At 40.8% G+C, this 12037-nt stretch overlaps 1 protein-coding gene across 3 annotated transcripts in view; it reads right to left on the bottom strand.

Moving 5' to 3' along the window:
* Positions 1-12037, bottom strand: part of espn (espin) — a 186688-nt gene that overhangs the window by 145438 nt on the left and 29213 nt on the right. The gene's annotated exons all lie outside the window — the stretch shown is intronic.

Genomic DNA, 12037 nt, shown 5'->3' with positions numbered 1-12037 from the left:
TTATGGGAAATTCATCAATGATGCGGTCATGTGACGTGGCCCGATACATAATAGAATGAATTGTTAACACCTCAAGCTGATTATTTTCCAGGAACAGTATGACCCAAAGTGTTTTATTTGACATATACCCGAGCAATTTGGCAATGATCGCAATATGCTCATCTCATTATCTCGAGCCGCTTTATCCTGTTCTACAGGGTCGCAGGCAAGCTGGAGCCTATCCCAGCTGACTACAGGCGAAAGGTGGGGTACACCCTGGACCAGGCTTTTAGGCAGGATTTTTTTTTAGGGAGTCTAACTTTTTTGCAGGTGTCACTGTATGTGGCGAGGTGTAGCGGCGCGTTGAGCGCCGCTGGCACGAGTGTTTTAGGGGGTTCCGGGGGTACTCCCCCGGAAAATTTTGAAATTTCTAATGCTCTCAAATGCTATTTCCTTCATTTTGACAGCAAATTTTGAGCAATACAGCCAAGTGTTTTTGCCTTTGTTACAACATTCTTGTATCGTATATTTTTAATGAATATTATTATTAAAATGGGTATATTTCTGGGATTTTTTGAGCTGGAGTTGCATATTAAGCATGACAAATTAGCTATAAAGCTTTCTGATCGCAGAATACTACATAAATAAAGCTTGTTGTAGCTGTGTTTGTCTCAGTCAGTAGTGCACCTATTGCAATTGCATTACATGTGACAACCAACCCCGAACACAGTGTGACAACCAACCCCGGCTGACCAGTTTTGCTTTCAAAGCCGCTAGCGTCCAAAGATTTAGTATAACAAAGAAAAAAAACACACAGGAAATATGGCTAAGTCTTCAAACATTATAATGGTATTCGTTTTTTCAATAGAAACCCATTAATTACAAAGCTAGAAGCTATCTTCCTTACCAAATATCCCACGTGTTCGTCCTTTTCACGTGCGTTCTTTGGAATCCCAGCATCCTTTAGAACGTGTCGTATTTGATTATTGTTTAGCCTACTAGAAATACTACCCGCCGGCTCGACTACCACACTCTCCACTACGTAGCCTGTAATGTTGGGAAAATCTGCATGAAAATGTGTTATTTACTGTTAAAAGGATTTATTCGGGATAAATAACATGTCAGGTAAGGCCGGTTTTCTATAGACTACATTCCACATTTAGCTGCGGCAATATAGTCTACGGCTATATTGTCTGGATATTTATGCCAGTGTCTCCTAGGCATACATCTTTTCCCCCTCTGCTCTGGGAACGCATATTACAAGTGCTTTGTACACCAAATTTATTTAATAACCCATTTATTTATAACGAGGGCTCTCACAACTTTGAAATTAGTGCAGCCATAGAAACGCGTGTTTCTGTAGCTCTGCGGCGGGTGCCTATATTTTGTACTCTGGGCTCGTGCTGTTGCTATGGTAACCCTGGGCGTCTTCGGGAAAGACAGCTGTCAAAGCGAGACTTCTGAAATTTCCAAAATGGCGGTGTCAACAAAGCTTGTAGATCCTCGGAAAGCTCAGACTCGGCGATTTTTTAACATATTCAGCTAAGTTACCGGACATAACACGGGCGGAAATATTAGGGCGTCTTTAGGGCGTCGTACTAAAAAGTAGGGCGTCCAATTTCTTGTTTTTTTCAGTACAGGGCGTCGAAAAGACGCCCAGACGCCCCTCTATCTAAAAGCCTGCCCTGGACAAGTCGCCAGGTCATCACAGGGCTGACACAGACAACCATTCACACTCACATTCACACCTACGGTCAATTTAGAGTCACCAGTTAACCTAACCTGCATGTCTTTGGACTGTGGGGGAAACCGGAGCACCCGGAGGAAACCCACGCGGACACGGGGAGAACATGCAAACTCCACACAGAAAGGCCCTCGCCAGCCACGGGGCTCGAACCCGGACCTTCTTGCTGTGAGGCGACAGCGCTAACCACTACACCACCGTGCCGCCCATGACAAGATGCTCCAATTATTAAAAAGGTACATCGTACAGTTTACTCATTTTACAGTTTGATATTTTTAACTGACCAGCCATGAAACATGTTAGCTACTCACATAAGTTACCAATTTACTCACAGAGCAGGTTTTCATAAAAAAAGTTTTTCATTTCCAATTATTTAAAATGCCATTTTTCACTGGAAATTCCATCTCGGGTGTATCTAACATCATGGCTCAACTTCTCAAAAGTTCTCAAACTATTTGGAAACTAGTGAAGTTCTTTATTAGCGGGTTGCTCTCTCTGTGGGCTTTGTATTGTTAGACAGTTGTGACGTTGTTTAGCTAGAGCTAAAGAAGTCACTTATATGACGTGCGTGTTTTTAAAATATTTTTATATTTTGACACTGTTATATGAGGAGAGAGAGTTCGTCATCTTGGTGTGTATATTTATTGTTGTGTTTTAGCTACAGTGCTAACACTGTGGTTCATAGCTAGCATTTTTGACAAGCTGGACAACAAAATGCACAGAGAACAGAAAGCTAATTAAAAAAAAAAAAAAAAAAATACACACACTGGAAGTGAACAGATGAGATCGTTTTGTTCTCTACTCTGTACTTCAGGTAGCTAGATCAAGTTAGCTACCTGAAGTGGGGGGGCATATTTGAGCGCTGCACATTCAAAATGTTGGTAACCGCCAACAGAAAAAGAACATTCAGAACTGCTTGGAAGATGACTTCCAAAAAAAAAAATCCACTATTGTTGGAGTTTTCAAGATGAAAACAGATGGCAAGTCAGTCATCGACCGTGGGCGTTTATAGAATGCATCAACAATGTAACGTATCAAATTGTCAATGCACAAAAACAACTCTGTGTAGCCTGGTTATGTTGAATTTACAGCGTAGGGCCGGTTTGATTTAGTGAGCCAGGCGAGCTCAGAAGTTTGAGTGGTTTAATGAATATCTACAGTAGTGGTCTATTTGCCCCGACTACGTTTATTTAACAGGTCAACAACAATTTGTATTCATGTAGACACCAATAGTTGCCCTGACATAATTTAATCATATGTTTTAATGCTACATGTAGCCTACGCAGAACCAGCCAGCCGACCATCCCGTAGCCAGCCTCTGGCATTTTAGTCACATACAGGGATAAAATATTTTTTTTTTGCTTTGCCATGCAATATTAAAGCTAGACTGCCTTTCAGATTTTAAGTGGTCATAAAAAGAATTTTCCCCGACACCCAATTATCTTTGTTTAGTGGACTGAAAGCTACTGAATTCGAATCACAGACTTCTAATTTTATTTGTTTTTTTAAACTAGAACAATTAATGAATTTCGGGCCATGTGGCCCTAAATTCTCCGCTATTTTTACCTGCTTCACCATTACCCAATTCAAGATACTAAGTCATGCATCACGTGGTGGGCTTTCCCTGTTCGCGCAAGGCATTGTGGGATACAAATTTGAAACAGGAGAAGACAATGGAGGATGCGAATGAAACGTGGAAGATCGACTACAGTAACGGAAAGCGAGAAGAAAAGACGTTATGTTATATACAAAAGAAAGGAAACGCAGGACCAAACTAATAAATATTGGCGGTCAGCGAGCACCTCGGTGTGATCACCTGTTTGTTTAGCAACAGAATGATGGACCGGTCAGTGCACGGTCAAAGGTAAACCTGCGCATGCACAGCACACGGACCTCTTCTGTCTGCTCGACTGCGCGAAGCGAGCGATTTCATGCACATTATTTGCTCGGGAATCCGCTCAAATTAAATAACTTCCCAGCCACAGAATGGCCTGATATTTTGTGAGATATTACAGAAATAAACACAGATCACAATGACCAAATTTCAGAGGGAACTAAATTTCGCCGATTTTATGAAATCGAAAGGCCGTCTAGCTTTAACGTCAACATAAATTTGTTTGGTCCAGACAGCACAAATGAGCTGCTGCAGTCAACTGAGCCTGGATGCATTGGAGAAATGGTATTTATGTGCGAGAGAGAGAGAAACTTGGAAGACATACATGATCATAGTCTTGTAATATGGGAGGTCATCTGGGATTTTGAATGTTGTAATATAAAAATGTAGTTTAGAATTTGTGCCTTTGTGGTCCTAAAGAACAGATATGGGTCTGTCTCAGAAACTGGGTACTGTGGGGGTTCCCCACTAAATATGCTCACAGTCAATAAACAATACGGTTCTGAATGGTGATGTTGGTTTTAATCTGAAATAAAATGATGAAAAATAATACAGATAAAACTAAATCTTTGATGTGAATACTCTATTCATAATTTGGCAAAAATTCTGCAAATTTGTGGAAAAATGGCGGCTTGATCTGGGACATGATAAATGGTTGACTACATCGCGTTCCCTTAAAAAGGTTGTAGTCCACTGAAAAGTCTACAGTTATCACTAATTGTATTTTAAGTCGTAACTTTATACACCTAAGGATTGGTGCGCTCACAGAATAATCATAACCGTAATAAAACATCATGTAAAATATTTGATCACCGTTGTAACTCCATTTTCCGCAGACCCAAAACCAATACGATCGTGTGTTTTGATCTAAACGGAAAGCCTCAGGGTCAAGGTCACAACCTCACCAAAAGTAGTAACTTAAAATCACTACGCCATATAAAAATTTAGTTATAAATCTGCGATTTTGTTTTTTAAAACGAAAGCTGAAAGTTAGGTATAGAATATGTTTCTTACAGAATATGTTACGATGGTAGCTGGTCTTGTATGAATTTCTGAGCTATAAAATGAGTCGTGGTCTATTTTTTACCGTAGCGTGTTATCTGTGTGCGGGGAAGGACACACATTAACAATTTGCATGTGTAGAATGGAATTTTCCAGTCCAGCAGTTAGAAGTTGATCGTGCTTCCATTTGCGGTCTTTCTGTTACGCGGGTGATCTGTTCGGACGTTATCACTGAAAAGGTGAGTTTTGACAGTTTTATTTGGTTTTAGTCTTGCAGTATAAGGCAATAGAATGTTTCTTTTTCATCTTACTTTCATATTTCGTAGTGTTTGCGTATTTTTGGCCAATATTTTGCAACCATGGTCAATTTAGATCGAACTTTTGATAGAATCTACAGCCAGTCATTTTGCCCCGCCCCCGCCTCGCACTCCGTCCGGTGTGGTAGTGATGTCCCGTTGCTCGCGCGCCGCAGCAGAGACCCGCGCAACCTTCAGCCGGTACAGTCGCTGTTCTTTTACCACCGCCGTTATTCTCATCTTTCCGGTGTGTTCTTGATTTTTCCATTGTGTCCTATTTCGCCATATCAAATACCCAAAATGCATCATATTATTCATATTTAAGTGAATAATCAATTCAGTCATCATAACTTGGCATTTTTAACCCAAGCAATCAAAAAGAGGAAATTTATTCAATATTTTCACTCATCTGTGAAGGAGGGGCTTTAATTCTTCATGATGGAGTTATTTTATATGGAAATCAATTTTACAAAAGCATTTGAATTGTAATCAAAAAAATTTCCACAGTGGAGGCCAGATAAAGCAAGATGCTATCTTTATTCTTATTAAACATGACAAAAGAAACATTGAGTGTTAAGTAAATGCAAAAAAAAAAAATAAATAAATAAATAAATAAATAAAAGGAAAATTAGAAAGTTTATCTTTTGACCATAATGTCCCAAATGAGAGACCAGTTTCTGAGACAGACCCATATACGAGTGAGAAATTATATTTTTATTAAACTGATGATACATTTTACTAGTGATATTCAAGTCAACTGACACATGCCTCGGTTTCCTCAGACATTATGGGTGTTGATGATAACTTAATAATAAGGAGACAAACTGAAGTGAACTACATAAAAAGAGCAGTGCAAAAAAAAAAAAATCACTAATAAAGATGACATAACCTTTGATTGACCGGCTAGTGGCCTAGTGGTAGCGTGTCCGCCTCTCGATCGGGAGATCGGGAGTTCTATTCACGGTCGGGTCATACCAAAGACCATCATAAAAATGGTACCTACTACCATCTGGCAAGGCACGCTGCAATGCAGATGCGAGTGGGGAGTTAAACTCTCGTGGTTACCAGAGGACTAGCCCCCCACTGTAACCCTAGCTATATAATAGGCGAGAGGCCGAGGGCTGCAGAAACAGAGATCGGCGCTGCCCAATGCGCCACATGGCGCGGGAAGGACTTTAACTTTTTTTTAACCTTTGAAAGTGTGAGGGTGATAATATCTTGTAAAAGTTAGATACAACCTCACCAACCTATCTATTCCAAACTCCCTTAAAAATACACGCCCCAGGAAAACTTGACTTCGCCCCTGGTCTTCTCAATAGCTATAAATGCCCTTGGTCAAATATATAGCAGAAATTCTGCTCACACTGACAAAACAACAGATAATCACTGTATGTCCACAAAGTTGCAGATACTTCAGCTGCATCCAGAAGTGTCTACTAAATAGTTATTATTGCACCATTGGTGTCTACAATTTAGGCAAACTTCTTAGTATGCGTTATGTAGTTCAGGACACAGCCATGAATTCTGCATGCATGTGAACTGATTTTACACTCCCAGCCATGAGATTTAAGTTCACAGTGATGAAAGGTGCATCAAGACCCACATTATCCCTGAGTCCAAAATCACTCCCTACTCACTATACAGTGGACCACAGGCGATTGCTCTAAGACAACGAGGGAGGCTCAGCCTCCTCTAAAAATGACGAACATCGTGTAGGATGGATTGCACTAGGCTTATGTTATAGCCGACCTTATAACATTTGCTATTTCAGATCCAGAATCATAGAAATATATGTGCTCAACCCACTACAGTGCGAAATCATTCCGTTATAACTTTCCCCAGTTCGCCTAATGTGTGCGTGAGTTTTTCCCCCTCGTGACAGCGCGATGCAGCCCAGCCTCAGTGCACTTCAATGGCATTTGGGAGCTATGCGCTTTTCAATATCAAAATGCAAGACGATTATTGGACAAATACTGCAAAAATGCCCGCCCACCGGACTCCGAGCCTCACAGTGGGAGGGACATGGCAGTTTCCGCGAGGAGACTGGTGATTGGTGAAAGCGGCCGGATATTTTCTTTGATTGACAGCTCGTTTCAAATATAGACAGGCAGCGATGAATCTCAGTTCAGTCCCATGCGGATTCGCAAGTGCTGTGGTGTATTGTAAGAGATCAGCTTACATTTCGATTTCATTCATTACATACGGTTTCTACCAGCTTTTTTAGTTTGTATATATTTTCATTGTAAATAAAGTGTAAATATAGTGTTGCCAAGTTTGCTATCTTAGTTCCAGAAATTTAGTTTATTTGAGTGACTGAACTTGAACTTGAGGGGGCTAGTCAGCTAGCAAGAAAGCTGCGCACGGATGCTAAGCATTGCTGATTTAATTTTGGCGAAGCCATTTGCCAGTCTTCCTTTCGAGGAAAAAATTAAAATTAAAGAAATTAATTTAAAAAATTAAAATTAATTTTAATTTTTAAATTAAAAAATTTAAAAAAAAATTAAACGCCTCAAATTGACTTGGTGAAAAAGGTAGGGAATAATACTCGTTCCTTTCAGCTCTCCTGGTACGAGAAAGTGAATTGGCTAACAGCAAGTGACCCACATCAACAACAGTAAATAGGCTACTTTAGTAATATGTCATGGATGGACCAAAAATATAGAATCTATTTAAAATGTTTATGCTGAGTATATTATAGTGGAATATATATTTTTCTGGATATGAATTAAAACACAGCTACAATTTGGAAAACATTTTTAAACAAAAACACAGCTGAGAACATTTCACACTACAGACCTGGATTAAAAGTGAAGGGTTATCAAAATTGTCAATAAAACATTTCTCAGTCAAAATAAGGAAAATATAGGGAAAGTGTCACTGAATGAAATGTGTGGCACCCAGCTCTATGTTTGGCTCCCCAAGGTCAGTGCTTGTGCCTATTCCAGAACACTCTGCTGTTACTGCTGAGGTTCCTGACAAAGAGCTGCTTTCAATAATGATCAATTTTTAAACAACATGCCACAATTTTAAAATATAAAATGTTAAAATATACCCCTCCCCCCAACACCACCATCATGTATATTGGACAGTAGGCTAATGGGCCAAAAGAACCTGTTATTTCACAGTTTGTGACCCTGCCAACAATCAGCCAGATCAGAGGCAAGAGTATGGGCAAAATTGATGTGTTTTTTCTTTTAAAATCTGGAAATATCGTAACCGACCAGCCTCCTGTTTGAAAGACTACCAGCCGCCACTGCAGTGGACTATACAGTGAGGTCGCTATTTTGTAGTTCTGCCTGAACGTATAGTGAGCATTATTACACCCTATATCATGCACTCAAAGTATCCCACAATGCATCACGAAAAGTAGTGTATAACTTATGGTCACTAACCAAGCAATATGCATTGCAGTCGTGCTGAAAGAAATCAAAAGCCTCAAATTTGTTTTAATAAAAGGCAGCAGCAAAGAAGAAAGTATTCAGCCTTGATTTAAAAAAAAAAAAAAAACTGAAAGTTGCAGGTACTTTGTATTTATTAAATGTGGGAAATACGCTCAGTATAATATGGATTGAGCAGAAAAATACATATATAATTATTTACCAGCTTCAGGTCGGTCCGTATCGTGAAATACGGGGGCCTCGTCAGTATTTTCAAGACCTCGGTCACGGTATTTCACGAGACGGACCGACCTTAAGCTGGTAAATAATTATATACATTTTTTCTTTACCAAATTCTAACAGAAAATGAGAACGCCTGAAAGGGAAACCATATTTAGAACAAACCTGCTACCAAGCTCGTTTTCGGCTTTCTCCTGAAATGTTTTCTTTTATTTCGTCTTCCTCAGGGTAGTAAAACTCGCTTTCGCTATCCATGCTGTAAAATTTATGCTATTATACTGAGAAATGCGAAAATAAATGTTGACAAAAAATTGCTACTATATTGTTTGCTGTTGTGAACGAGCAAGTCGCCAAAAGGTCTGTAACCAGGGTCCGGATCGTAGGATTCCGGACCGCTCGTGAGCCAATCAAAGCACACGATTTGATGGAAACCGGAGCGCGAAAAAAATAAATGCGTGTATTTATTATTTTGAAAACCCACCAGCCGACTGATCTGGCACGTTTTAATTGTGCGACAGTAATGACGTAAATAACGGCACGACGGAGTAGTGTCCGAAAGCGTTTTTTCATTTTATCAATGAGCTCACTATATGGTCCTCTATATCGTCATTCCTTATATAGTGATCGGAGTAGTGAACGAGTGAGTGATTTCGGACACGGTATGAAATATTCTTCTAGAAGTAGCTTGCAATAGCCTTTTTCTACCAGAGAGGGCACAATTCTAAAATCCTCCATCCTGCAGCTTTAAGGGGCAGTTCAAACTAACATAAGTGCTTTAACCGGCACTTCAGTGGCCACCTCATGTATCAAATACAGTGCTGCTGTTCATCCCATAAGGTTTATGTTACATCAAATGAATTAGAGTTTCCGACTTGCAGAGGAGATAACTGATGTTAGTGAACGTGAGAAGGAGAAAGAACATGGAAATGAAAGAGGGAGCTCTGGTTACATGTCCATTATGGCACCTAACCTTTTAACACACAGTTCACTGGATAGAACTCCATTCATACTTTTACATCATATGCTAGCCTTATTTTTATACTGGATCGTGTGTGGAACCTCAAACTACTGGTTAATTTAAAACTCTAAAAAGATATACTGTATTAAATGACATTTCCAAGAACGGAATTAGGGTTTAAGTGCTGTCTCCCATGGTGAGTAAGCTTCGACGGTATTTATATCTTTATTTAAATCTAAAATCAGATACTGACTGAATTTTACTGTGCTCGTCAGTATAGTTACAGATGAAGTCAGCATGGTTCCAGGATTGCAAATTTGTAAGAATGGACCAGTCGTGGCTCTTCCATAGAGGCAGCTCAGTCAAGGTCTTCAAGGGACTCGCGGGACTCGCCGCAAAGCAGTGCGGTGCAGGACAAATTTTGAAAGCTCATTGCGGGCGCGGGCGGGACCGGAAGTGCACATATGCACGCGCGGGCGGGAGCGGGAGTGCACATATGCGGCGCGGGTGGGAGTGGTGATAAGCTGCAGTCCCACTAACTAAAAACGTGCTTGAAATAAAATTTATAAATTATTAATTTATGTCCATCATATATAATTTGTGCTGGATATTTTATTTGGCATTAATAAAAACATTTTAAGATGCCTAAATTTGCAGAGAAAGTCAGATTGAGTGAGAAATGGCATCTTAAACTTGCCATTGATCACTCTAATGACTCGCAGTTCATACCCAGCTAGCAAGAGAACCATGAGTGAATTGATTTACTTGTTGCGTTAGTCTACAACTCTAATCAGAGAGACAGGTTACACAGTGACGGTAGGCTTGACTCAATGCTATCCCAGAAATCCTTCCTGTAATATGCACATTTGGCTGTCCAATCAGAGGCGGCCAAATTTGCATGTTACAGGAAGGATTTCTGGGATAGCATTGAGTCAAGCCTACCGTCACTGTGTAACATGTCTCTCTGATTAAAGTTGTAGACTAACGCAAGCAGTAAATCAATTCACTTCTTTTACTAGCTCTGCTTTGCAATTTAAAAAAAAAAAAAAAAAAAAAAAACATTGGTACAAAGCAGGCCCATTCACTTTTTTATGCTGCTCAGAGAATTACAATGGTTTCTCATGTGATAAAAATGTGTGATTTGCGATTAAATATTTTAATCGTTTGACAGCACTAATTATTATTATTAGAGATAGTACATCCTGAATTCAGAAACAAGATAAACAATAACAAACGTGAGCTGTAGATATTTATGCTCAAATCCACTCAAAGTAGGGGGCGGGGCACCATCACGCTGTGTCAAGACAAGAACTTTCCTGAGAAATAACGCGAACGTCTGCATCATGCGGGATTTGCGGGCGGGGGCGGGACAAAATATGGCAGGCGCGGGCGGGACTGAAAATCATAATTCTTTGCGGGCGCGGGCGGGAGTGGGACTGCACAATGCGGGCGCAGGCGGGACTGAAAAATCCGACCCGCGCAGACCTCTATTCATAACCCCCCAGTTGGGGTAGCCATGGCCTAAAGGTTAGATAAACAGTTTTGGGACCAAAAGGTTGCCAGTTTGATTCCCTGGACGAGCAGGAATGGATGAACTGCCCTTAAGCAAGGCACCTAACCCCCAACTGCTCCGGGTACGTTGTACGTCGCTCTGGATAAGAGCTAAAGTCTGCTAAATGCCTGTAAAGTCTTGAATTCCATTCAAAAATTAAAAAAAAAAAAAATTTGTTTGCTTTTAGCTAACATCTAAAATGATTTGGTAATCATTCTAGATGTTGTGCAATGGTTGCACCATTTCATCATCACTGCCAAACCCAATCTGGGCTTGAGGCAAACCATCTTTGGTAGACTTGGCCAGAACTGCAACAGTAAGGTGGCCAGTTCCTTTCTGTGCACTCACACACATGTTCACACCAATGCGCAATTTAGAGTAACTGCATATCTTTGGACTGTGGGGGAAACCCATGCAGAGGACATGCAAACTCCACACATGCACCTTTTCCACCAAATCAGTTCCAGGGCTGGTTCAGTGCTGGTGCTGGTTCACAACTCGTTCAACTTGCGCGCCAGCTGAGAACCAGTTTGCTTTTCCATAGCTCGCGGTGCTAAGGGAAGCCACGTCATTACATCGCTGTATACGTCAGTTACGTCGCTGTATACATCAGTTACGTCGCTACGTTTGCATAAACCTTGGCGCGAATATCGAAGCAAAAACAACATGGAAGAAGCAGCAGCAACAACAGCAATAATAATAAATGACTTCGCGTTTGTACAGCTGCTGCTTCTCGTCGCTTAAAAATGGCGATCTTTCGCGGTCTTGTTATTGTTGTTGGTCTTAACAACTCCGCCCCCCGCTGACGTAAGCGGTTCTTTCCTCTGGCCCAGCAGAGAGTTGGTGCTGGCCTGGAACCGGTTTTTCTGGCCCCAGAGCCAGTTCTTTGTCAGTGGAAACAGAAAACCCGGTTCCAAACGAAGCACTGGCCCCGAACCAGCCCTGGAACTGCTTTGGTGGAAAAGGGACAACAGAAAGGCCCCCCCGTCAACCAC

Source organism: Neoarius graeffei, chromosome 10 (genome assembly GCF_027579695.1).
Source record: "Neoarius graeffei isolate fNeoGra1 chromosome 10, fNeoGra1.pri, whole genome shotgun sequence".
NCBI classification, from domain to species: domain Eukaryota; kingdom Metazoa; phylum Chordata; class Actinopteri; order Siluriformes; family Ariidae; genus Neoarius; species Neoarius graeffei.
This window is presented reverse-complemented; position numbering and strand designations above follow the sequence as displayed.